Source organism: Aquarana catesbeiana, linkage group LG06 (assembly GCF_042186555.1).
Source record: "Aquarana catesbeiana isolate 2022-GZ linkage group LG06, ASM4218655v1, whole genome shotgun sequence".
NCBI classification, from domain to species: domain Eukaryota; kingdom Metazoa; phylum Chordata; class Amphibia; order Anura; family Ranidae; genus Aquarana; species Aquarana catesbeiana.
Genome location: NC_133329.1, coordinates 17,846,341 through 17,874,030, shown reverse-complemented (window position 1 = coordinate 17,874,030; position 27,690 = coordinate 17,846,341). Strand labels below are relative to the sequence as shown.

The 27,690-nt window shown below is 45.4% G+C and overlaps 1 long non-coding RNA gene across 1 annotated transcript; it reads left to right on the top strand.

The window, feature by feature from the left end:
- Position 1: 1 nt before the first annotated feature.
- Positions 2 to 25,935, top strand: LOC141148199 (uncharacterized). The gene is made up of 3 exons (XR_012245182.1): positions 2 to 173; positions 23,149 to 23,242; positions 25,601 to 25,935. It is a non-coding gene; the product is annotated as an uncharacterized lncRNA (long non-coding RNA).
- Positions 25,936 to 27,690: the final 1,755 nt, after the last annotated feature.

Genomic DNA, 27,690 nt, shown 5'->3' with positions numbered 1-27,690 from the left:
AGACGAATTTATCCATTCCGGTGTGCAGCTGTCCAGGTCGTCTTGTTCTCTTCTACTTGCACCAGCATTTAGCCAGCACCTGGGGCTTTTCTCTTCCTGGAGGTAATGAGACACAAGTACTCTGGTTTAAGCCCCTCTTTGAGTGGAGGATCCCACATCAACAGCCATTTCTGGTAAGTAATTTTTTTTTTCTATTTTCTTTTCACATTTTTAGAAGCATTTTTATTTTTATTTATTTATTTTTAGGGTGGACCTCCGCTTTAACTTCCTAAATAGTCAGCTGAGAGGCTGCCAACAAGCTTCTTTCAGCTGACCCTTTACACCGTCATAGACGCATCCTGCAAGCATTGTGCGTACTTTGTAAATTTTGAAATGGATCATTAAAGAGAGACATAAATCTCATAAACAATTTAAAGTAAACATTTAAAATACAAAATGTGAAATAAGATAAAACTAAAATGTTTCCCTTTAATGGCTCCATTTTTATATGCTTGCTATGGGGTCTATTTATTAAAATTAATTGATGAGAGAATATCTCAGCATTCGAGCAAATAAATCAGTCACAAATAATACCGATATCATTTGTAATATGTGTGAAATGTCAGGATGTGTTTTTTGTGCTCCCTCTGCTGGAGACTTTCATGAATTGAGAAGGTTACGACTTCAGGTAATACAGGGGGCCCGTGAAGAGGTCTTGCAGCTTATGCATTTGTGTTTGCAAATGTGTGCCAACTAAACCCCTGATTTTATCACATACTGTTGGCAGTGGCGGCTGGTGGTCCAAATTTTAGGGGGGACGCAAAACAGATCTGGCCCCCTCACTCGCACCCCCACCCCCGCCCCCAAGGCAGGCTCTTGCACTACATAGTAGTTGGCAGATCTATCAGAGATTGCACAGACTGTATTGTGTATGGTCTGCTGAAAAAGGGGATTGGACGGAGTATGGTCATCTTTAGGACAATACCAAGAAATAAACTGATTTCATATAGGAAAGAGGAGGGATTGCCAGGATATACACAACCAGCAGGAGGGGGTGTGCAGGCATGAATGGACAGGTAGGTGAGTAGGTGGGTGGATGGATGGGTGGGAGGATGGATGGATGGATAGATAGATGGGTGTATGGATGGATGGATAGATGGATGGGTGTATGGATGGATGGATGGATGAATGGAAAGGTGGATGGATGGATAGGTGGATGGGGTGGATGGATGGATAGGTGGATGGATGGATGGATAGGTGGATGGATGAATGGATGAATGGATGGATGGATAGGTGGATGAGTGGATGGATGGATGGATGGATGGATGGATAAGTGGATGGATGGATGGATTGGTGGATGGATGGATGGATGGATAGATGGATGGATGGAAAGGTGGATGGATGGATAGGTGGGTGGATGAGTGGATGGATGGATAGATGGATGAATGGATGGATGGATGGATAGGTGGATGGATGGATGCATGGATGGATGGATGGATGGATGGATGGGTGGATGGATGGATAGGTTGGTGGATGGATAGGTGGATGGATGGATAGATAGAAGGATGGGTGGATGGATAGGCGGATGGATGGATGGATGGATGGATAGATGGGTAGATGAATAGGTGGATGGATGGATGGATGGATGGATGGATGGATGGATGGATGACTAGGAGGATGGATGGATGGATGGATGGATGGATAGGTGGATGGATGGATGGATGGATGGATCGATGGATAGATGGATGGATAGGTGGATGGATGGATAGGTGGATGGATGGATGGATGGATAGGTGGATGGATAGGTGGGTCGATGGATGGGTGGATGGATAGATGGATGGATGGATGGGTGGATGGATGGATGGATGGATGGATGAATGGATAGGTGGATGGATGGATTGATGGATAAGTAGATGGATGGGTGGATGGATAGGTGGATGGATGGATAGATAGATAGGTGGATGGATAGGTTGGTGGATGGATGGGGTGGATGGATGGGTGGATGGATAGGCGGATGGATGGATAGGTGGATGGGTAGATGAATAGGTGGATGGATGGATGGATGAATAGGAGGATGGATGGATAGGTGGATGGATTGGGTGGATGGATGGGTGGATGGATAGGTGGATGGATGGATGGATGGATGGATGGATAGGTGGATGGATTGGGTGGATGGATGGGTGGATGGATAGGTGGGTGGATGGATGGATGGATGGATGGATGGATGGATGGATGGATGGATGGATGGATAGGTGGATGGATAAGTGGATGGATGGATGGGTGGATGGATAAGTGGATAGGTGGATGGGTCAATGGATGGATAAGTAGATGGGTGGATGAATAGGTGGATGGGTGGATGGATGGATGGATGGATGGATAGGTTGATGGATGGGTGGATAGATGGATGGATGGATAGATGGATGGGTGGATGAATGGATAGGTGGATGGATGGGTGGATGGATAGGTGGATGGGTGGATGGATGGATGGGTGGGTTGGGTGGATGGATGGATGGGTGGGGTGGATGGGTGGATGGATGGATGGATAGGTGGGTGGATGGATGGATGGATGGATGAATAGGTGGATGGATGGATAAATGGATTGGTGGATGGGTGGATGGATGGATAGGTGGATGGATGGATGGATGGATAGGTTGGTGGATGGATAGGTGGATGGATGGATAGATAGGTGGATGAATGGGGTGGATGGATGGATAAGTGGATGGATGGGTGGATGGATAGGTGGATGGATGGATGGATGGATAGGTGGATGGATAGATGGATGAATAGGAGGATGGATGGATTGGTGGATGGATTGGATGGATGGATGGATGGATGGATGGATGGGTGGGTGGATGGATGGGTGGGTGGATGGATAGATGGATGGATGGATAGGTGGATGGATGGATAGATAGGTGGATGGATGGATAGGTGGGTCGATGGATGGGTGGATGGATAGGTGGATGGATGGATGAATGGATAGGTGGATGGATGGATGGATGGATAAGTAGATGGATGGGTGGATGGATAGGTGGATGGATGAATAGATAGATAGGTGGATGAATGGGGTGGATGGATGGATAAGTGGATGGATGGGTGGATGGATAGGTGGATGGATAGGTGGATGGATGGATGGATAGATGGATGGATGGAAAGGTGTATGAGTAGATGAATAGGTGGATGGATGGATGGATGAATAGGTGGATGGATGGATGGATGGATGGATAAGTAGATGGATGGATGGGTGGATGGATAGGTGGATGGATGAATAGAGAGATAGGTGGATGAATGGGGTGGATGGGGTGGATGGATGGATAAGTGGATGGATGGGTGGATGGATTGGTGGATGGGTGGATGGATAGGCGGATGGATGGATGGATGGATAGGTGGATGGGTAGATGAATAGGTGGATGGATGGATGGATGGATGGATGGATGAATAGGAGGAAGGATGGATAGGTGGATGGATGGGTGGATGGATAGGTGGATGGATGGGTGGATAGGTGGATGGATGGATGGATGGATGGATGGGTGGATGGATAAGTGGATAGGTGGATGGGTCAATGGATGGATAAGTAGATGGATGGATGGGTGGATGGATAGGTGGATGGGTGGATGGATGGATGGATAGGTCGATGGATGGATGGATGGATGGATGGATGGATGGATGGATGGATGGGTGGATGAGTGGGTGGGTGGATGGATGGATGGATGGATGGATGGATGAATGGATAGGTGGATGGATGGGTGGATGGATAGGTGGATGGGTGGATGGATGGATGGATGGGTGGGGTGGATGGATGGATGGATGGATGGATGGATGGATGGATAGGTGGATGGGTGGATGGATGGATGGATGGATGGATGGATGGATGGATGGATGGATGGATGAATAGGTGGATGGATGGATGAATGGATTGGTGGATGGGTGGATGGATGGATAGGTGGATGGATGGATGAATAGGTTGGTGGATGGATAGGTGGATGGATGGATAGATAGATAGGTGGATGAATGGGGTGGATGTATGGATAAATGGATGGATGGGTGGATGGATAGGTGGATGGATGGATGGATAGGTGGATGGATAGATGGATGGATGGATGGGTGGATGGATGGATGGATGGGTGGATGGATGGGTGGGTGGATGGATGGGTGGGTGGATGGATAGATGGATGGATGGATAGGTGGATGGATGGATAGATAGGTGGATGGATGGATAGATGGATGGATGGATGAATGGATAGGTGGATGGATGGATGGATAAGTAGATGGATGGATGGGTAGATGGATAGGTGGATGGATGAATAGATAGATAGGTGGATGAATGGGGTGGATGGGGTGGATGGATGGATAAGTGGATGGATGGGTGGATGGATGGGTGGATGGATAGGTGGATGGATGGATGGATGGATGGATGGATGGATGGATAGGTGTATGAGTAGATGAATAGGTGGATGGATGGATGGATGGATGGATGAATAGGAGGATGGATGGATAGGTGGATGGATGGGTGGATGGATGGATGGATAGGTGGGTCGATGGATGGGTGGATGGATAGGTGGATGGATAGATGGATGGATGGATGAATGGATAGGTGGATGGATGGATGGATAAGAAGATGGATGGATGGGTGGATGGATAGGTGGATGGATGGATAGATAGATACTGTAGGTGGATGGATGGATAAGTGGATGGATAGGTGGATGGGTAGATGAATAGGTGGATGGATGGATGGATGGATGAATAGGAGGATGGATAGGTGGATGGATGGATGGATGGATGAATGGATAGGTGGATGTATAGATGGATGAATGGATAGGTGGATGGATGGATGGATAAGTAGATGGATGGATGGGTGGATGGATGTATGGATAGTTTCAAAAAAACTATTAGAGAAGCACCTGAATGACTGCAACATACAGGGATACAAAATGTAATAATGACATATAATCACACACATAGGTTGGACTTGTGTCTTTTTCATCCTCGCCTACTATGTAACTATGTAACTTCCTGGCTGGATTACCAGGTGAAACTAAAGGAAAGAAAGTCTAAAAAAGTAAACTAACGCAGCCATCGCATCTAAGAATTGGTAAGCTGCAATATAATAAATGTTTGCTTTTGAGTTTAAGCACTTGACATCCACTCTATAGCCAAAAGACAGCTACAGCGCGGACCACAAATGCCGGGAGGGCGGCCATGTACGTCCTCCCGTTCTCGTGCCACACACACCCCCCAGGGAGCGCACAATCAGCACACTCTCTGATCGCCGCGTTCTCGGGACTCAACTTATCACAGAGCAAGGTAAAGGGCCAATCACAGTGGTCCTTTACTATGTGATCAGCTGCCAGCCAATGACAGCTGATCATGGAAGTAAACAGAAGCCAGTTACCTCAGAATAAACAACCACAACAAAAAGCCCTGAATGGAACTCCTGTGGAAAAGAGCGATGGACCGCTGATGGCACTAGAAACAATCTCTAATGATGCCAATAGAAATAAAACCAAGGGGACGTTTATGTAAAACAATGTTCAAAATGAAAAGATGATAACAGTCAATGGATGCAGAGCTCTCCTTAGGCAGATGGAATTACCAATCAGCATGAAAATCCACATGGGGCAGAGCACATTACATGGGACATGGCATTGGGCAGAGCACATTACATGGGACAGGGCACATTACATGGGACATGGCATGGGGCAGAGCACATTACATGGGACATGGCATGGGGCAGAGCACATTACATGGGACAGGGCACATTACATGGGACATGGCATGGGGCAGAGCACATTACATGGGACATGGCATGGGGCAGAGCACATTACATGGGACAGGGCACATTACATGGGACATGGCATGGGGCAGAGCACATTACATGGGACATGGCATGGGGCAGAGCACATTACATGGGACAGGGCACATTACATGGGACATGGCATGGGGCAGAGCACATTACATGGGACATGGGGCAGAGCACATTACATGGGACATGGCATGGGGCAGGGGACATTACATGGGACAGGGCACATTACATGGGACATGGCATGGGGCAGGGCACATTACATGGGGCAGGGCACATTACATGGGACAGGGCACATTACATGGGGCAGAGCACATTACATGGGGCAGGGCACATTACATGGGACAGGGCACATTACATGGGGCAGGGCACATTACATGGGGCAGGGCACATTACATGGGGCAGGGCACATTACATGGGACAGGGCACATTACATGGGGCAGAGCACATTACATAGGACATGGCATGGGGCAGGGCACATTACATGGGGCAGGGCACATTACATGGGACAGGGCACATTACATGGGGCAGGGCACATTACATGGGACAGGGCACATTACATGGGACAGGGCACATTACATGGGGCAGGGCACATTACATGGGACAGGGCACATTACATGGGGCAGAGCACATTACATGGGACAGGGCACATTACATGGGACAGGGCACATTACATGGCGCAGGGCACATTACATGGGACAGGGCACATTACATGGGACAGGGCACATTACATGGGACAGGGCACATTACATGGGACAGGGCACATTACATGGGACAGGGCACATGGCATGGGGCAGAGCACATTACATGGGGCAGAGCACATTACATGGGACAGAGTGTTGGGCACATTGTTGGGGGGGAGGGACACAGCTGGGCACAGTACCGGCTTTCTTCTTCTGGCTTCAGAACTCATTTCATATCTCCTCCAGTGGGGCGCTGTTCCCCCTCGGCCCCTCCTCCTTCTATTCTGTCCACCCCAGATGATGTCACGTACTCGGGAAGGACAAGGGGAGAGGAGGGGCCTGCAGGGAACAGCGCGCTACATCCAATAGGATGCCAGCCGCTTCCCTGCCTATCTCTGCCTGTGTCTGTGCGATCCTCCTGTCAGCTTCCTGCGACTGACAGTCAGATCGCCACGGAACCCCCGGGGACCTCTCGCGGAACCCCGGTTGAGAACCACTGGCTTAGGGAATACAAAACCCCCCAGGATCATCTTAAGGGTGAGTATTCAACTGGTGAATCATAAGTGATAAAAAATATAATAAATGCGCAAACATACTCTCAAAGTGACAAGTGCATGAATAATGATGAATGAACTCATATATACATGACATAAACAAACACTAATGCCCTGTACACACGGTCGGATTTTCCGATGGAAAATGTGTGATAGGACCTTGTTGTCGGAAATTCTGACCGTGTGTGGACTTCATCACACATTTTCCATCGGATTTTCCGACACACAAAGTTTGAGAGCAATCTATAAAATTTTCCAACAACAAAATCTGATCGGTTAAATTCCGATCGTGTGTACACAAATCTGACGCACAAAGTGCCATGCATGCTCAGAATCAATTAAGACGTACACCGGCTTTAAAATAAGGAAGTTGATAGCCGGTAGCCAATAGCTGCCCTAGCGTCGGTTTTCGTCCGTCCGACTAGCATACAGACGAGCGAATTTCTTGGTCCGGCGGAGTTACGACGTAAAGATTTGAAGCATGTTCCAAATCTAAAGTCCGTCAGATTTGCGACTGGAAAAGTCCGCTGAAGGTCCGGTGAAGCCCACACATGATCGGATTGTCTGCCGGATTTGGCCCGTCGGCGTCCGTCGGACCAGTCCGGTCGAAAAGTCCGACCGTGTGTACGCGGCATAAGACAACAGAGGGAATGGATACTCTTACCCCAAGGCGTGGATACACATGCCAGACATCGGTGGGTCGATCAAGCACGAGGCAATCGTTTCCAACAGGCTCTCCAACCGGAACCTTTGCAATAAGATGGTGTATACTAGGGGATGTCGAAATTAATCGTAACATCGATGCATCGGGATTCGGCTGTCCATGATGCAGCATTGATGCTACAGCTTTAAGAAATCGATTAATGATCGCGCCGCCGCACCATGCCCTGCCTCCGAGTGAAGCCGAAAACAGACAAAGTTTTTTTTCCTGCCTCCCGCTGACGTCATCCCCAGCTGCCCTGTGAGTGTGTCGCGAGTCCGATGCGAGACAGGAGAGAAGACACGTGTTCCCCAGCTTCGGTCCCAGTCCCCAGAGCTCAGGGGCGGACTGACAACTCATGGGGCCCCCGGGCAATAGGAAAGGATTATGGGGCCCCCGGGCAATAGAAGTGTCATGTACCTTACAGCAGAGCCAGAAATGATGAGGGTGGCCTCTTGCACGGTTCCGGTCCAAGCAGGGTACAGGGAGTGTGATGGCAACAAAACGGTGCAGGTGCCTGCAGGCAGGAGGCTGGAACTTGGAGATACAGGAACCTCTGCTGAGGAGATGTTGGAACTGATCACCAAACTTTTTCAGTGGGAGCCAGATCAGGATCAACTGCAGAATCAGGAACAGGCAGGAGTCGGCAACAGGCTGGCAGCGGGGTACCAAGTCAGAAGGCAAAACCATAGTCAGAAACAGGCAGAGGTTGGCAACAGATGGGCAGCGGGGTACAGAATCAGGAGGCAGAGCCGTAATCATAAGTTCAAGCCAAGGTCAGTATTGCAGGTAGAGGCAGGTTCAGCAGGCAGGGGAGATCCAAGAGAATGGTCAGAAGATTGCCGGGTTTTCAGGAACAAGGTCAATCAGGCAGAGTAACAACAGGAACACAGGAACAAGCTAAAGACAATCCAGCACTGATGCTAGGCAGACTCTCTGTTTATATAGGGTGCTGTGTGCCAGGATTCACGCCAGCGTACGTGCGTGTGCACATGCGCGTTAGCACATTAGCACCTTAGCACATTGGCGCATGCGCGTTAGCACATTAGCGCTTTGTCACTCGCGGGTGCGTGTTAGTGCGCGCGTTCGCATAGAGGTGCCATTGTGCATGCCCACCCTGGATCTCATTTGTCTCTGGCTACGGTTCCGTGCATGCACATTGGCATTAGCAGAGCGAGGATTGGCAGCTGCTGCACGGAGACGGGTGCTTGCTGTGTGAGTTCTCTGAAAAGAAGATTATGGAGCCCCCAGGCAATAGGAGATTATGGGGCCCCCAGGCAATAGATTATGGGGCCACACAGTATACACACACATACACACGTACAGTATACACACACAGACACACAATATACACACAGTATACACACACAGAATACACATACACCCACTGAAAAGGTACTGGAAAGGCGGGGCAGCTATAATCTTGGAATTTTTAAAAAAACACAGACTTTTACATACTGTCCCTGGTTTTATTGAGGCTGGGGACCCTTAGAATCAAGGGGCCCTCGGGCAGTGCCCGACTGCCCCAATGGTCAGTCCACCCCTGCCAGAGCTCACGCTCAGCTTTCCTCCCCGGCCAGTGCCAGTCACAGACAGTAGACTACTGTGTATCACTGTGTGCAGCATGAACCGCACTGCACACAGGCCAGGGGAGACCGTCCGCCCTTCACCCAACTCATCAAGTCACACGCAGCAGCTGCAGGAGCAGAACTGGGAGAGACACCCGAGCGAGCAAGGCCGTGCTTGTCTCATCACATATATAATATGATATCCCGAATAGTAGGCGAATAGGAAACAAATTCAAAGCCTGTAGTTCCTCTTTTTAAGTTGACTCACTGCTGCTTTGCTTTCATAAATCTTTAACCCTGATGTGCTTCTGGAGCAAATTAACTGATCCTCAAATGCCTTGTACGTTTTATGAGCACAAAATATGAGAAGGCAGTGGCGTCGCTAGGGGGTGGCTTTTGGGGCTATAGCCCTGAATCTGGGGCCCATATCCCCGAGTCTCTGCAGGGGTCCCCAAGGGGAGGGGAGGCTCTCTGGGGACCCCAATGCAAGGGGGAGGCACTCTGGGGACCCCGATTCAAGGAGGAGGCTCTCTGGGGACTCCGATGTAAGGGGGAGGCTCTCTGGGGACCCTGATGCAAGGAGGAGGCTCTCTGGGAACCCTGATGCAAGGGGGAGGCTCTCTGGGGATATATACACACACACGTATATTATATACATGTGTATGCCCGCCCACGCGTATGACTTTCTTTACTACGTTGCTATGGGCTCTAGGCCCAGATCTTTTGTAGACCTAGCAACGCCCCTGTGAGAAGGTATTAAAAATCTGTGTAAGAGAGGCTCCTTTGGAAATTAATGGTCGCAGCATATAAGGTTAATCAGTGTAATTAATACTTAGACGTTAGAACTGGAAGAACCTGGATGTCTCTCGAGTGACATGTAACGCGTGCAGGCAACCCACGAGAGCAATAATTCAAGCACAAAACCTCCTCTGTAATGCCCCGTACACACGGTCAGATTTTCTGATGGAAAATGTCCGATCGGAGCGTGTTGTCGGAAATTCCGACCGTGTGTGGGCTCCATCGGACATTTTCCATCGGATTTTCCGACACACAAAGTTGGAGAGCAGGAGATAAAATTTTCCGACAACAAAATCCGTTGTCGGAAATTCCGATCGTGTGTACACAAATCCGACGGACAAAGTGCCATGCATGCTCAGAATAAATAAAGAGATGAAAGCTATTGGCCACTGCCCCGTTTATAGTCCCGACGTACGTGTTTTACGTCACCGCGTTTAAAACTATCGGATTTTCCGACAACTTTGTGTGACCGTGTGTATGCAAGACAAGTTTGAGCCAACATCCGTCGGAAAAAATCCTAGGATTTTGTTGTCGGAATGTCCGAACAAAGTCCGACCGTGTGTACGGGGCATAACTCTAACTTGTGGTAACCGTGTTTTTTTTTAACCACTTGCCTACTGGGCACTTAAACCCCCTCCTGCCCAGACCAATTTTCAGCTTTCGGCGCTCTCACACTTTGAATGACAATTACTCAGTCATGTAACACTGTACCCAAATGATTTTTTTGTCCCTTTTTTCATAAGAATAGAGCTTTCTTTTGGTGGTATTTGATCACCGCTGGGTTTTTTATTATTTGCGCTATAAATGAAAAAAGACCAAAAATTTTGAAAAAAAAACGCATTTTTCTTAGTTTCTGTGATAAAATTTTGCAAATTATTAATTTTTCTTCATAAATTTTGGCCACAATTTATACTGCTACATATCTTTGGTAAAAATAACCCAAATTAGTGGATATTATTTGGTCTTTGTGAAAGTTAGAGCGTCTACAAGCTATGGTGCAAATCATAAAAGATTGATCACATCTGATGTACTGACGGCCGATCTCATTTCTTGCGACCCGAACAAGTCAGGAAAGTACAAATCCCCCCCCAAATGACCCCTTTTTTGAAAGTAGACATTCCAAGGTATTTAGTAAGAGGCATGGTGAGCTTTTTGATGTTGTCATTTTTTCCCACAATTCTTTGCAAAATTAAGATTTTTTTTCCCCCCACAAAATTGTCATTGTAATAGGTTATTTCTCTCACACGGCATGTGTATACCACAAATAACACCCCAAAATACAATCTGCTACTTCTCCTGAGTATTACGATACCACATTTGTGGGACTTTTTCACAGCCTGGCCACATAGAGAGGCCCAACATGCAGGGAGCACCTTCAGGTGTTCTAGGAGCATAAATTACACATCTAACTATTACATTTTTGAAGGCCCTGGAGCACCAGGACAATGACACGTGGAAGTGGCACTGATGACAGATGGCACTGATACGTGGCACTGATGACACTGATGTGGCACTGATGACAGATGGCACTGATACGTGGCACTAATGACATTGATGTGGCACTGATGACAGATGGCTTAATACGTGGCATTGTTGACAGATGGCACTAATACATGGCACTGACAGATGGCACTAATATGTGGCACTGATGACACGTGACACTGATGACAGATGGCACTAATATGTGGCACTGATGACACGTGGCACTGATGACAGATGAGACTGATGACAGATGGCACTAATACATGGCACTGATGACACGTGGCACTGATGACAGATGGCACTGATGACACTGATGTGGCACTGATGACAGATGGCACTGATACGTGGCACTGATGACATTGATGTGGCACTGATGACAGATGGCACTAATACGTGGCACTGACAGATGGCACTAATATGTGGCACTGATGACACGTGACACTGATGACAGATGGCACTAATATGTGGCACTGATGACATGTGGCACTGATGACAGATGGGACTGATGACAGATGGCACTAATACATGGCACTGATGACATGTGGCACTGATTACAGATGGCACTAATAAGTGGCACTGATGACAGATGGCACTTATATGTGGCACTGATGACAGATGGCACTAATACATGGCACTGATGACACGTGACACTGATGACAGATGCCACTGATACGTGGCACTGATGACACGTAACACTGATGACAGATGCCACTGATACGTGGCACTGATGACACGTGACACTGATAACAGATGGCACGTGACACTGACAGGTGGCACTGATGACAGATGGCACTAATATGTGGCATTGATGACAGATGGCACTTATGACAGATGGCACTTATATGTGGCACTGGGGACAGATGACAGTGGGGACAGATGGCACTGACGTCATTTTTTTTGTTTTTTTGTTTTTTTTACTTTTTGACTTGGTTCGCTCTCCCTCCTCACATGCTGTCTCTGTGTGAGGAGGGAGATCCGGCAATGAGAGATGATCTTATATGTTTACATACATATCAGATCATCCAAGGGACACAGCCAGCACAGAACTTCCCAGATGCACACCCGTCATTCGGCTATAGCGCGGGCGCAAAGTGGTTAAAGCGTCTCCTATGGAGATTTGTAGGTACCGTTCGTTTTTCGCCATTCCACAAGTGTGCGCAATTTAAAAGCGTGACATGTTTGGTATCTATTTACTCGGCATAACATCATCTTTCACATTATGCAAAAAGATAGGGCTAACTTTACTGTTTTTTTTTTTTTAATTCGTGAAAGCGTCTTTTTCCACAAAAAGTTGCATTTAAAAAGACCGCTGCACAAATAAATAATACTGTGTGTGACATAAAATATTGCGACAATCGTCATTTTATTCTCTAGGTTCTCTGCTAAAAAAATAACCATGGGCACTTGGGTATTAATCGTGAATCAAATTAAATCAAATCGTGGACAGGATAATCGTAATCGAATCGCGAGGTGAGTGAAGATGCGCACCCCTAGTGTATACCTGCGTCTGCATCTAAGGGGATCAATGGTGGATGTTTCACAGCAGAGACTCCAGCTGACAGGTGTTTGTAGTCACCCATCAGTGCAGCCTCATCAGTGCCCATCAGTGCCACCTATCAGTGCCCATAAGTGCCTCCAATCAGTGCCCATCAGTGCCACCTATTAGTGCCCATAAGTGCAGCCCCACAGCGCCCATCAGGGAAGGAGAAAAATTACCTGTTTGCAAAATTTTATAACAAAATATGAAAAACGTTTTGTTTTGTTTTCTTAAAATGTTTTGGTCTTTTTTTGTTTGTTTAACAAAAAATAAAAAACCCCAGTAGTGATTAAATACCACCAAAAGAAAGTTCTATTTGTGTGAAAAAAGGGACAACAATGTCATATGGGTACAGTGTTGCATGACCGCGCAATTGTCATTCAAAGTGTGACAGCGCTGAAAGTTGAAAATTGGATTGGGCAGGAAGGGGGTGAAAGTGTCCTGAAAGCAAGTGGTTAATTCTGCTTTAACCGCTTGCCGTCCGGGACATAGCCAAATGATGGCCACAGCACGTTCGGCTTATTCTGGTAGGGCGAACAATGCCGTCCTCCCAGAATTACACTTCCCACGTGCCCCCTTGGGGCACGCACCATGAAATGTCCGTGACCGTCGGGTCATCTAGACCCAACACGTCACAGATGGGGGTAAGGGCTGATGACAGCGATCACATGTCTGATTCAGCCCCTCCCCTCTCCTCACATCGATCGGTACAGTACTTGAGGAGAGGAGGGAGCTGGTGCAACAGAGCTTGTGAGATGTTTCTGGAGTGCCCACAGCGCTGATCTCCATGCCTCATCCATGCCTCATTCATGCTCATCCATGCCTCATTCATGCTCATCCATGCCTCATTCATGCTCATCCATGCCTCATTCATGCACATCCATGCCTCATTCATGCTCATCCATGCCTCATTCATGCACATCCATGCCTCATTCATGCTCATCCATGTCTCATTCATGCTCATCCATGCCTCATTCATAATGAAAAATAAAATATAAGTGCACTGTCTCAATATATACAAAGTGTGAAAAAATTTTAATCAAAAGACTTAATTCACTCAAAATTTTCAGTGACATGTGCTTAAAAGACACCTATTGTCATCCTTAGGTGATCCCATTGAAACATATATAAAGTGCCAATGCAAATAAATACAGTGTAAATGAATACAGTCATGAAAATTGAGAACACAAGAGTAAAGCCTCGTCCACGCGATCGGATTTCCATCGGACAAAGCCATGGAATTTTGTGCGAGGGATGTTGGCCGCGATCTTGTATTGTATACAGACAGCAAAACGTTGTCAGCCAACAAACAAGAACATAGTGACGCACTACGTGGTTTTTCAGCTCTTTAGCGCCACCCTTTGGGCAACTTCTACCAACTTCTACTCATCCGTGCCACATCCAAGCCACATCAGTGCTCATCCATGCCACATCCATGTGCTCATCCGTGCCACATTCATGCCACATCAATGCTCATCTGTGCCACATCCATGCCACATCAGTACTCATCCGTGCCACATTCATGCCACATCAATGCTCATCTGTGCCACATCCATGCCACATCAGTACTCATCCGTGCCACATCCAAGTCACATCAGTACACACGATCGGATTTCCATCGGAAAAAGACGTGGAATTTTGTGCGAAGGATGTTGGCCATGATCTTGTATTGCCTACAGACGGCAAAACGTTGTCAGCCAACAAACAAGAACAAAGTGACGCACTACGTGGTTTTTCAGCTCTTTAGCGCCACCCTTTGGGCAACTTCTACTAATGTTGTCTTATGGTTGGCATTGGTTCGGAGCATGCGTGTTTGTACTTTTGACTTTTTTCGGACGGACTTGTGTACACACGATCGGATAATTTTAAAACCTACTATCCCACATTTGTTGTCGGAAATTCCAACAACAATTGTCTGATGGAGTATACAAATGGTCGGATTATCCGACAACATCCTGCCATCACACAATTCCTGTTGGAAAGTCCAATCGTGTGTACGGGCCTTTACTGTCATAAAGATCTGCTGTTTATTACATCACATGCCACATCACTACCTATCCATGCCACATCAGTGCTCATCCGTGCCACATTCATGCCACATCAGTACTCATCCGTGCCACATCAGTGCTCATCCGTGCCACATCCATGCCACATCAGTATTCATCCGTGCCACATCAGTACTCATCCATGCCACATCAGTACTCATCCATGCCACATCAGTGTTCATCCGTGCCACATCAGTACTCATCTGTGCCACATCAGTACTCATCCGTGCCACATCAGTGTTCATCCGTGCCACATCCAAGCCACATCAGTGCTCATCCATGCCACATCTATGCCACATCAGTGCTCATCCGTGCCACATCAGTACTCATCTGTGCCACATCCAAGCCGCATCAGTGCTCATCCATGCCACATCCATGCCACATCAGTGTTCATCCGTGCCACATCAGTACTCATCCATGCCACATCAGTACTCATCCATGCCACATCAGTGTTCATCCGTGCCACATCAGTACTCATCTGTGCCACATCAGTACTCATCCGTGCCACATCAGTGTTCATCCGTGCCACATCCAAGCCACATCAGTGCTCATCCATGCCACATCTATGCCACATCAGTGCTCATCCATGCCACATCCATGCCACATCAGTACTCATCCGTGCCACATCCAAGCCACATCAGTGCTCATCCATGCCACATCCATGCCACATCAGTGCTCATCCATGCCACATCCATGCCACATCAGTACTCATCCGTGCCACATCCATGCCACATCAGTACTCATCCGTGCCACATCCATGCCACATCAGTACTCATCCGTGCCACATCCAAGCCACATCAGTGCTCATCCATGTCACATCAATGCCACATCAGTACTCATCCGTGCCACATCCATGCCACATCAGTGCTCATCCATGCCACATCAGTGCTCATCTGTACCACATACATGCCACATCAGTGCTCATCCGTGCCACATTCATGCCACATCAGTACTCATCCGTGCCACATCCAAGTCAAATCAGTGCTCATCCGTGTCACATCGAAGCCACATCAGTGCTCATCCGTGCCACATCCATGCCACATCAGTGCTCATCCGTGCCACATCCATGCCACATCAGTACATCAGTACTCATCTGTGCCACATCCAAGCCACATCAGTGCTCATCCATGCCACATCCATGTCACATTAGTGCTCATCTGTGCCACATCCATGCCACATCAGTACTCATCCGTGCCACATCCATGTCACATCAGTGCTCATCCATGTCACATCAATGCCACATCAGTACTCATCCATGCCACATCCATGCCACATCAGTGCTCATCCATGCCACATCAGTGCTCATCTGTACCACATACATGCCACATCAGTGCTCATCCGTGCCACATCCATGCCACATCAGTACTCATCCGTGCCACATCCAAGTCACATCAGTGCTCATCCATGCCACATCCATGCCACATCAGTGCTCATCCGTGCCACATCCATGCCACATCAGTGCTCATCCATGCCACATCAGTACATCAGTACTCATCTGTGCCACATCCAAGCCACATCAGTGCTCATCCATGCTACATCCATACCACATCAGTACTCATCTGTGCCACATCCAAGTCACATCAGTGCTCATCCGTGCCACATCCATGCCACATCAGTACTAATCCATGCCACATCCAGGTCACATCAGTGCTTATCCGTGCCACATCCATGCCACATCAGTGCTCATCCATGCCACATCAGTTCTCATCCATGCCACATCCATGCCACATCAGTGTTCATCCGTGCCACATTCATGCTACATCAGCGTTTATCCATGCCACATCCATGCCACTACAGTACAAATCAGTGCCACTACAGTGCCTCACAAAAGTGTAATAGGTACTCAAATTAGATTTGAAATGTATGCCCCTAGAACACCTGATGGTGCTCCCTTCATGTTGGGCCTCTATATGTGGCCAGACTGTGTAAAAGTCTCACATATGTGGTATCGCCATACTCAGGAGGAGTAGCAGAATGTGTTTTGGGGTGTAATTTTTGCTATGTACATGCTGTGTGTTGGAAATATCTTATACATGGACAACTTTGTGTAAAAAAAAAGTGTTTTCATTTTCTTTCCACATTATCCAAAAACTTGTGTAAAAAAATGGCATGTTCAAAATACTCATTATGCCTCATAGAATATACGTTGGAGTGTTTACTTTCCAAAATGAGGTAATTTTTTGGTTGTTTCCATCGTCCTTGTGCTCCAGGGGCTTTAAAATGTAAGAGGTAGTCTAGAAATGATATGTGTAATTTATGACCCTAGAACACCTGACAGTGCTCCCTGCATGTTGGGCCTCTGTATGTGGCCAGTGTAAAAGTCTCACACATGTGGTATCGCTATACTCAGGAGGAGCAGCAGCATGGATTTTGGGGTGTAATTGGAAGTATGCATATGCTGTGTGTGATAAATAAACTGTTAATATGACAATTGTGTGAAAAATAAATAAAAATAAAAACAAATCTTCATCTTGCAAAGAATTGCGCGAAAACATTATAACTTAAAAATAAAACTCACCATGCCTCTTACTAAATACCTCGGAATGTCTACGTTCTAAAAAGGGGTAATTTGGGGGGTATTTGTACTGTCCTCACATTTCAGGGCCTCAAGAAATGAGAAATGAGGCCCTTCAGGTGCAATCAATTTTCAGAGATTGGCACCATAGCTCATGGACTCTATAACTTTCACAAAGACCAAAAAATATACACTGATTGAGGCTATTATTGCCAAAGATGTATAGCAGTATAAATTTTGGCCAAAATTTATGAAGAAAAATGACTAATTTGCAAAATTTTATAACAGAAACAAAGAAAAATTATTTTTTTTTTACAAAATTTTTGTTTTTTTTTCATTTATAGCGCAAAAAATAAGAAAACCCAGTGGCGATTAAATACCACCAAAGTAAAGCTTTATTTGTGTGAAAGAAAGGACAACATTTTTTATATGGGTACAGTGTTGCATGATGGAGTAATTGTCATTCAAAATGTGAGAGCACCAAAAGTTGATAATTGGTCTGGTTAGGAAAAAACTGACCAGTAGGGATGACAAAACTTACTTTAGACTCTATGGGTTTGCTGATCAAATGACTGGAATTTCATAAGTGATTTAGCATTAGTTAGTTATTTTGAAAACAAAATAATTTTAGTCTGACAATAGGAGGAAGTTATGGACATGACATCATATCACAAATAGCTTATCAACACAAAAAAAAAGGGGAAGTAGCACTGTGCTGGCAAAGCATGTGGTATATGAAGCAAACTGTTTAGGTTAAAGGCAAAATGGTACCAATACAGACACACTCCTAAGGGAAATCCTCACACAATCAAAAATAAAACAAATAAAATTGTATTGGGTTTCTTCCACAGTAAAAAAAAATAAAAATGGCATGCCTCCACCCCCTCCACCTACAAATCTATATCAGACCCTTATTCTTGATGAGGGCCTGGTATGGATTTTAAAAGGGAAACCCCTTACAAAAATAAAAGGGAGAGGCATCGCTTCCCAAAAACACATGCTAGACCTTTATCCAGACATGCAATTTGCCTAACCAGAAGGAGGCAGCTGATCCCCCTGCTAAACCATGAAGCTAAAGTAAAGTGCAGAGAATGCATTTTATGTGTGGACATTCCATGATTTTCAAATATTAAGGCCTCAGGCCAGAGATGTCTTGTATAAGGATAATAATATGATCTTTACAGGATCATACATCTCAGTGCAAAACACATTGATAGCCAGCGTTCTATGCAAAACACATAATAATAATGCTAGTCATGAACATTATATAAAGTGTTGTTAAACAAGATAGAAACTGAATTGTGAATTTGTTTGAGAATACCATGCTGCCATGTACTGATCTCAAGAAAACATGTTTGTGGAAACATACCAAAGAGCGCAGATGAGCATGGTACTCTCACTCTGCAGCTTCTGCAGCTGGGCTTGGGTGTCTTGCTGATAACACACCCTATAAAGGGGATATCAAGCTGTATTGAATTCAGAGCATACTCTGACGGCCTTATGTATGTGTGCTCTCCGTAATTATGTAATGTAATTGCGTAACAAATCAACATGATTTGTATCTCTCAGTCCGAAGGTTATTTCACAGGTTTCCTGTGAAATAAGTAACCTTGAGGTAGAATCCCTATTCAGTCTCGAGTGGGCCTATGGCTGGGAGTATGACACAATATGGTGGAAGGTAATCCAACTACAGGCGGGTAGCTGTCCTAATCGAGAAGGACTTGCTCAGTTTGGTGCCAACACCTGCTCAGTCCTAGTCCCCCTTACACACCATGTTCCCATGTTAAAGATGACAAGGGACTCATCCCAACATCCCTGGACCAGTTGACGTGGGGATATGGAGGAGGTAACTTATCAGAATCTGAAGGCCTCTTTAACTTAATGGGGCCCCCGGGTATCTACCCTCCCACAACAATAATTAAGGGGTAGATAGTACCCCTTGTTATTAATTTACATTCAAATTTGGATGGAAATAACGTTGGATGGAAATAACAAAGTTTTGCACCACAGTGAGCAAGCCTTATGTGAAGAAGCCAAATTATAGTACACTCAGGTCAAGATTAACAATTTTTTTTTAGGTAAAGTCTGGTGTCTCTTTGGATATCGAGCTTTGGATGTCGGTGGTGCCTTCACAATGTAACCCTATAGAGATACTCTTAATGAAAGCAAGTATTGGCCTTGCTGTAAAAAAAATTAAAAATATATGTCAAACAAGTGAAAAAAATTGGTCCTTGGGTGTTAATTGTCCCCGTGAAACATAAACCAAAAAATGACTTCAAGATAAAATAAACACCCACAAAGCTAGGCAGCCTAGACAGTCTTGCAGAGATTTGAGATCCCAAAAGCACTTAATCAGCGACATCAGCATCAGGGGCTTCATAGCTGCTGCTAATCCAGGACTGATTCATTTTGACAAATGTCAGTCGGTCCACGGAGTCTGTGGACAGAGGCGCTCTTTTATCTGTCACAAAACCTCCAGTAGCACTGAATTTCCATTCGGAAATCAGGCAGCCCAGCAGCTCAATTGCATACTGGACAAGTTCTGGCCAGGGGTCTATTCTCATGACCCAGTAACCCAGTGAATCATCCACTGGAAAGCTCTCCGTGTCTGTTTTCTCCTAGATAGTCTTCCACCATTGATGCAGAGGCTGATGGTGGGATCTTAAGGCTGGCACCCCTGGGCGCAGAGGACTAAAAAAAATTGAAATGCATCACTTATCCACCACTCCTCCTTTGACCAACAGAAGCCTCAAAACTAGCTTTTCCATGAGACTGTAACCTACCAAAGTCTGGAAAGGTGTTACATAAACTCCACTTTAAGGTGTCCTCAAGATATTTCATCCTGTGCTGTCCTGAGGGCAGGATGAGTTCAGAGTAGGGATGAGCCGAACCCCCCCCATCCCCCCCCCCCCCCCCCGGTTCGGTTCACAGCAGAACATGTGAACAGGCAAAAAATTTGTTCGAACACGCAAACACCATTAAAGTCTATGGGACACGAACATGAAAAATCAAAAGTGCTAATTTTAAAGGCTTATATGCAAGTTATTGTCATAAAAAGTGTTTGGGGACCTGGGTCCTGCCCCAGGGGACATGGATCAATGTAAAAAAAGTTTTAAAAATGTCCGTTTTTTCAGAAACAGTGATTTTAATAATGCTTAAAGTGAAACAATAAAAGTGAAATTTTAAATTTCGTACCTGGGGGGTGTCTATAGTATGAGTGTAAAGTGGTGCATGTTTCCCGTGTTTAGAACAGTCCGTATTATACGTATCTCCACTATGTCTTGAACCTTATTTAAAGTCCCAAACTTCTGCTTATATTACTTTGCACCAGGGATGGAGGCGCAATTTATGTGCGCCTCATTTAAAGTCCCAACTGTGTCCTTACACAGTCCCCCTCTTCTTTATTGTTCTGAGGAGGGCAGCAAGACTTTAGACTTTATTCCATACTCCATTAGAAGGCTCTGGTTATACCACCTAGTGACTAAACTACCGAGTGCAGGAGAGTGTTTGTTCTACAGCATGTGTAGCTGCTGACTTTTAATTTTTCTGTGGGGGGGGGCCCAAGCACCGCTTTAATATAGAGAATCATAAGTAGCTCATGCTCCTTTTTGGGTGACAAACTTCATGCAATTTTAAAAGGTGCAGTCTGCCGCAATTGCCACACAATCCTGTTATGCTGCATTCACGTCAGAGTCGCATCGCATTCAGGGTGCCATTGAAGGATAATGGCAACCAAACGTGTTGTGCTGCGATTGCCACATGATTGTGGGCAGAGATGAGGCAAATCTGCCTGCAGTCCCAAATCATGAGATGTGAACTGGGCCTAAGGTCCTCCATCCCCCCTTACTTATTTTGATGCTCTTTTCTGAACTCTCTCCAGTTCAAGGACATCCTTCCTGAGGATTAGTGACCAAAACTGAACCCTATACTCAAGACCAAACCAGAGTTTTGTTTAATGATAGAATTATAGTTTTATCTCTTGAGTAAATACCCTTTTTAAAGAGTGATTTGTGTGGCCTCCTAGTCTTGCTAGCTGCAGCGTGGCATTTCCTGCTATTGCTGAGTCTATCATCTACTAAGACCCCCAGATCCCTTTCCATCCCAGACTTTCCCAGAGGTGAACCTCCTACAGTGGAACCTCGGTTTTGCGAGTAACGCGATTAACAAGCATTTCGCAAACCGAGCACTGTGTTTCTAAAATTCCTAACTCGGTTTACGAGTGTTGCCTCGCAAAACGAGCAGGATTCAGGCCAAAAGTGGTGTGCAGTACTGCTTTTGGCCTAAGGTGGGGGGCGCCGGAGCCGAGCAGAGCCAAAAGTCGCCAATCGGAAATGCACGGAAAGGCCCGAGGACAGTTCGGCTGACCTCGGCAAACCTCAGAAAGGCTCATGAACAGAGTCTTTCCGAGGTTTGCCGAGGTCAGCCGAAGTCTCCCTCGGGCCTTTTCGGCCGTTTCCTAAGCTCTCCGGCACCCCCCCGCCTCTGGACGCATGCGGTATTGCAACCCATTGAAGTCAATGAGGAAAAAATTATTTTAGTTTCCATTGACCTCAATGGGAAAACTCGCTTTGATATGCGAGTACATTGGATTACGAGCATACTCCTGGAACGGATTATGCTCGTAATCCGAGGTTCCACTGTAATGATTATTTTACATGTATATATTTAGCTCCCAAGTGCATAACTTTACATTTTACTATATTGAACCTCATCTGTCATCTAGCTGTCCACCCCCAAATCTTGATAAGGTCCTCTTGTAAAGATGACATTTCATGCTCATGTACACTGGGCTTAAAAAACACCACTTTTACAATGTTTGGTGTTTTTTTGTTCTGCCTTTAAATGCCCCTGTATGTTAGCCTAGAGTCCATGCACACACAGGCATTTACACGTATATTAGAAGAGGAGCGTTTACAGGTAGGAAAAAAAAACATCACCATCATATTCCGGAGAGGAGCTGAAGATCAGAATAAATTCCGAACAAACCTAAACACTTGTAAACACGCCTAAACTTGCGGCGTGCATAGGCGCATTAGTGCATATGAGCGTAAATCCATTCTAGTGGTCGGGAAAAAACAAATTTATTACAATAAAATGACAGTCCAGGAAATGATTTCCTGTACAGGAAGTTCCCAGTGGCCTTTGTCTTTTGACTCATTGTCTTCTACTGCTGGCTGTGCTGTACTGGAGCTCTCTGTTTTGCTGTGCTGATACACTGCTATGGCAGAAGAATTGACGCAAAGTCAGCTCATTTCCGTGGTGGAGATGCTTCCCAATCTGTGGGATCTTTTGCACCCATGCTATCCATTCTGTCAGCACAAAATAATGTGTGGCATGATATAGCAAATCATCTCACATAAAACTGGGATGGATTGAGTGGTAGGCAAACGTAGAATAAGGGTAAGTGCTTATCTTTGCGTGATTAACCTCCTCGTGCATATTCTTTCCAGTACATATGAAACTTTGACCACATGTCTGCTTACTTTGCAGAAACAAGCTGCTCAAAACAAGCTGCCCCATCAACCCAAAAACCACATCTGTTTTCTGAAGAACTTGACTTCCAAAGTAGGGCAATGTAATCTGAGTGAGTACAGTTGGGGGGGGTCATTTGATCTCATTGGTAATGTTTTCTCTTTAGTACCACAGATGGAAGAGTGTGAGGCCAGTCCCTCCATTCCAGCCATGATGAGCACACCAGTAACCGCACCACCAGCCACTCTGGAAGAATCTATCTATCTATCTATCTATCTATCTATCTATCTATCTATCTATCTATCTATCTACAGTGGGGACAATAAATATTTGAACCCCTGCAGATTTTGAAAGTTTGCCTACTTACAAAGAGATGAAGGGGCTATAATTTTCTATAGGATTAGGGTCTGGAGACTGGCTAGGCCACTCCATGACCTTAATGTGCTTCTTCTGGAGCCACTCCTTTGCTGTCTTGGCGGTATGTTTTGGGTCATTGTCATGCTGATAGACCCATCCATGACCCATCTTCAGTGTTCTGGCTGAGAGAAGAAGGTTCTCATCCAAGATTTTACACTACATGGCCCAGTCCACTGGCCCCTCAAAGTCGGTCTGTACCTTTTGCAGAGAAACAGGGATCAAATAATTATTTTCCCCATTGTATCTATCAATCTAATCTAATCTATCCTGCGTCAGTGGGTGTGGGTGATGTCAGAGGAAGACTGAGGTGATTGCCAAAACTGAGTAATGCATCCTGGAGTTTTTGGGAGAAGTGCAGCAGGAAAAGAGGGCCTTGAATTATTTTTGGATTCCTGGGCCACCTTCTGTCACAGCCTTTATCCCATGCTTGAGAACATTGGTGGGGACCTTTAGAAGTAGTGCATAGATACTATCCATGCACTTATTGGGGCCTATAGGCAGCAAAAAGCAGTAGCATGCCATAGCCACTCTGCTACTCCAGCTAGAAATTATCCACGCACTGCTCCTCCAAGTCCACCTCTGTGCCCAGCTGCCTCGGCTGTGCCATGTCCCCCTTCCTCCTAACCCTAATCCATAGCTCCTCAAAGCCTGCCCCCACCTTCATATCAGACCCATTCCTTTCCTGCACCCTCTCAGTCCTCAGGGGATTTTTCCCAGGGCAATCATTCCTCCCCCTTCTCTGTTTACTATCAACTTGAATTTTATTTTTTTGTCAAGTTCACTGACCAGCAGCTATGACTTTTATTTTCCTTAGCCACTGTTCATTGGCCAATTGTTACGGCTACATACGGTCCATATTATGAATGAATTTTAACATTTCATAAAAAAATGTAAAAAAAATGCTACTGTAGGCAATTTAATAAAAAATAAAATAAAAAGCATCTTGTTAAAATCTATTTTTTTTGTCCCTATCCACTGTATGGATTAAGTTCTCAGCAAATCTGAAAGACTCGTCCCCTAAAATGACACGGGACAGACTAGGCTCCATTGTGCATGGGAGCAGCCTCCTTGGGGGAATCCTGAGACATCCCTCATATAGCTGACACCCCATCATCTGAAGATTCTTGCATCTCCTTGACTACCGTAGGCTCCCATGTCAACAGATTTGAACCAGAGGAGGGCACCCACCAATCCCAAAAGGACAAAAGAGAAGTATTTTTTTGGTCCTGATCTTGAGTTTGGTGGTTTTTTCTCCCTAACATGTTTTCTATCAAGGGCTCCAATGCAGTTTGGAAAGTTATGCCGTGTACACACAGTGTGGACTTCTCGTCGGACTGAACTCTGACGGTCTTTCCAACTGAGTTCCGACGGAGTTCTGATATGGACTTGCCTACACATGATCACACCAAAGTCCGTTCGTTTAACGCGATGACGTACGTCGGGACTAGAAAAAGGAAGTTCAATAGCCAGTAGCCAATAGCTGCCCTTGCGTCGTTTTTGGTCTGTTGGACTAGACGAGCAGTTTTCCCGATAGGAACTGATTCCGTCGGAAAGATTTGAAACATGTTCTATTTCTAGGTCCGTCAGAATTTTAAAAAGAAAAAGTCCGATGAAGCCCACACACGATCGGAATGCCCGACGGAATCGTTCCATATGACCTTTTCTGCCGGAAAGTCCACTTGTGTGTACGCGGCATTAGTGTTCTCCCAAAAATTTTCTGCAACCTCTTCCCACGTATCTCCTGTAGGCTGAGGGATCATCACAAGCCACAACTCCTCCCACAGTGCCAAGCAGGAAATAGCGATGTAGAGATGCAAAAGTTTGTCCTGTTGCCAGAAACCTAGAATAGAAAAACATTATTATCAACAAAGTACCATATGAAAGACATTACCATTAGAAATAAAAACATTTAAAAAAAAAGGAATACAAATAAAAAGAAATTAAAAAGTGAAAATAATAATTCAGAGGATAAATGCTGAGATAGCAATGGACGTGTCCATTGATGGCTGCTCTTCTCATCCAATTGTCTCTGTCTTTTTACTCTCCTCAACAGAATCAGCAGGACTGCTTCATAAATTTTGTTGATGGTATCCACGCTGTAATGAAGAAAGACATATAGCTTCCTGCTCACACAGCATTCTCTTTGGTCCCAGTGAAAATGGTGGCAACAAAATAATAAAGCTTTGCTATGCATTGTAATGGGCATTTGAGATTGAAGATGAGCAGAGGGGAGTGTGTTCCTGTGGGAGGAGAACCTGAGAAACACTGAGATTGAGCTATTTATTCCCACCTCTATGCCATTTATGAACAGGGTAAACAGAATTGGTTCTAGGTCTGAACCCTGGAATGCTCCACTCAAAACACTAGACCAGTGCTGGAGAACCTTGGCACCCCAGATGTTTTGAAACTACATTTCCCATGATGCTCAACTACACTGCAGAGTGCATGAGCATCATGGGAAATGTAGTTCCAAAACATCTGGGGTGCCAAGGTTCATCATCACTGCACTAGACCATTTAGAAAATAAAATGTCCACCAGCCCCCATTTATCTAAAATCACTGAATATTAATTGGTTGTTCTGACAAGAATAGTCCCTTTAAAATTCATGTTGGTTGTTATGTATTATATTATTTTCACAGGCAAATTCTTGAACATATTCCATATCTTGCATAATATTATTATTATTATACAGGATTTATAGAGCGCCGACAGTTTGCGCAGCGCTTTACAACATTAGGGCAGACAGTACAATTACAATACAATTCGATACAGGGGGGGAATCAGCGGGCCCTGCTCGTTAGCAGACATGTGCATTCTTTTTCGTCTGAATTTCGGGTATTTTCGTTATCGTTTTGACAAATGATAACGAACGTACAGAATCCGAAAACCGAAAGATCCGACATAAACAAATGCTTTATTTTCGTTTTCGTTGCGGCAACAGTTCGATATAGATAGGAGATTCGACATGATGATGACAATAACAATCTGTGTCTATCGAACCTGTGGTCGAATGTGCCTAACCTTAGCTCTATTAGTCCAAGATTATTCGACATAGAGAGAAAAGATTCAACATGAAGATTCGAAGAAGCAGTCACCACGAGTGGACATTTATGGTCAAATGCTCCGCCCATAGGCTATAGAAGAATTCTAATGTTGGTTGACTAGTAATAATAATTAATAAATATAATTATTTTTAGTGTCATACAACATTAGAATTCTACTATAGCTTGTAGGCGGAACATTGGACCGGAAATGTACGATTGCGGCGTCGTACAGTTTAGCTGCTCCGTCGAGTCTTCTTAGAACATTCGACAGACACCATAAGCCTTCAATGATAGATTCGACCTTAATTATTTCGGATTTTCGGACGAATGCATTTTTTAACGAAACAAATAAAAACGAATTTAGGGAGCAACTAAATACATTTTTTTTTTCTGACTTAAACGAAATTCCGAAACAAAATATTTCAATGTGCACATGTCTACTCGTTAGAGCTTACAATCTAGGAGGGAGGGTCAAATTATACAAAAGGGTAATAGCTGTGGGGGATGAGCTAATGGAGAAAATAGTGCAGTTGTTAGATGGAGGCAGGATAGGAAATGCATTTCCTGCCAAAAGACGAATGGGTTTGAAGCAGCTGAGAAAGCTCAGCCCTGTGCACTGCCCTAGGAACCTGGAGGTTTTTAATACCCCATATCTGAGTTGGAGGAGAGGCTTCCAGTGGGTCGATGCGGGATTGGCGTTGCAGACTTCCACTCGTTTCTGTGATTGGTGCCTTCGATGCTCTCCTGCCTACCAGAGAGATCATCTTGAACCCCACCTCCGAAGTTTGGATTCAGGCTTCCACCCCTATGCCTTACTGACCCACAACCGTATGGTGAGTTGGGTCCAACGCTCCTGGTAAGGGTACCTCTTCCTCTTTTATCTCCCTTCCATAGATGAATGCACATTTGGGTGTTCATCAACCACCGGAAACTTTCACCTTAGAGACTGTTTTGAATCCTTGTTGGAGTTACCTTCTTCAATACACCCCTCCTATCAACATGATTCGTGGAATTTCTTTATTGTTTGACTTTTCAGTCATTATCACATTGATATTCACATAAGATTGATATCTCTATGTCTAATTACTAGTCACTGTA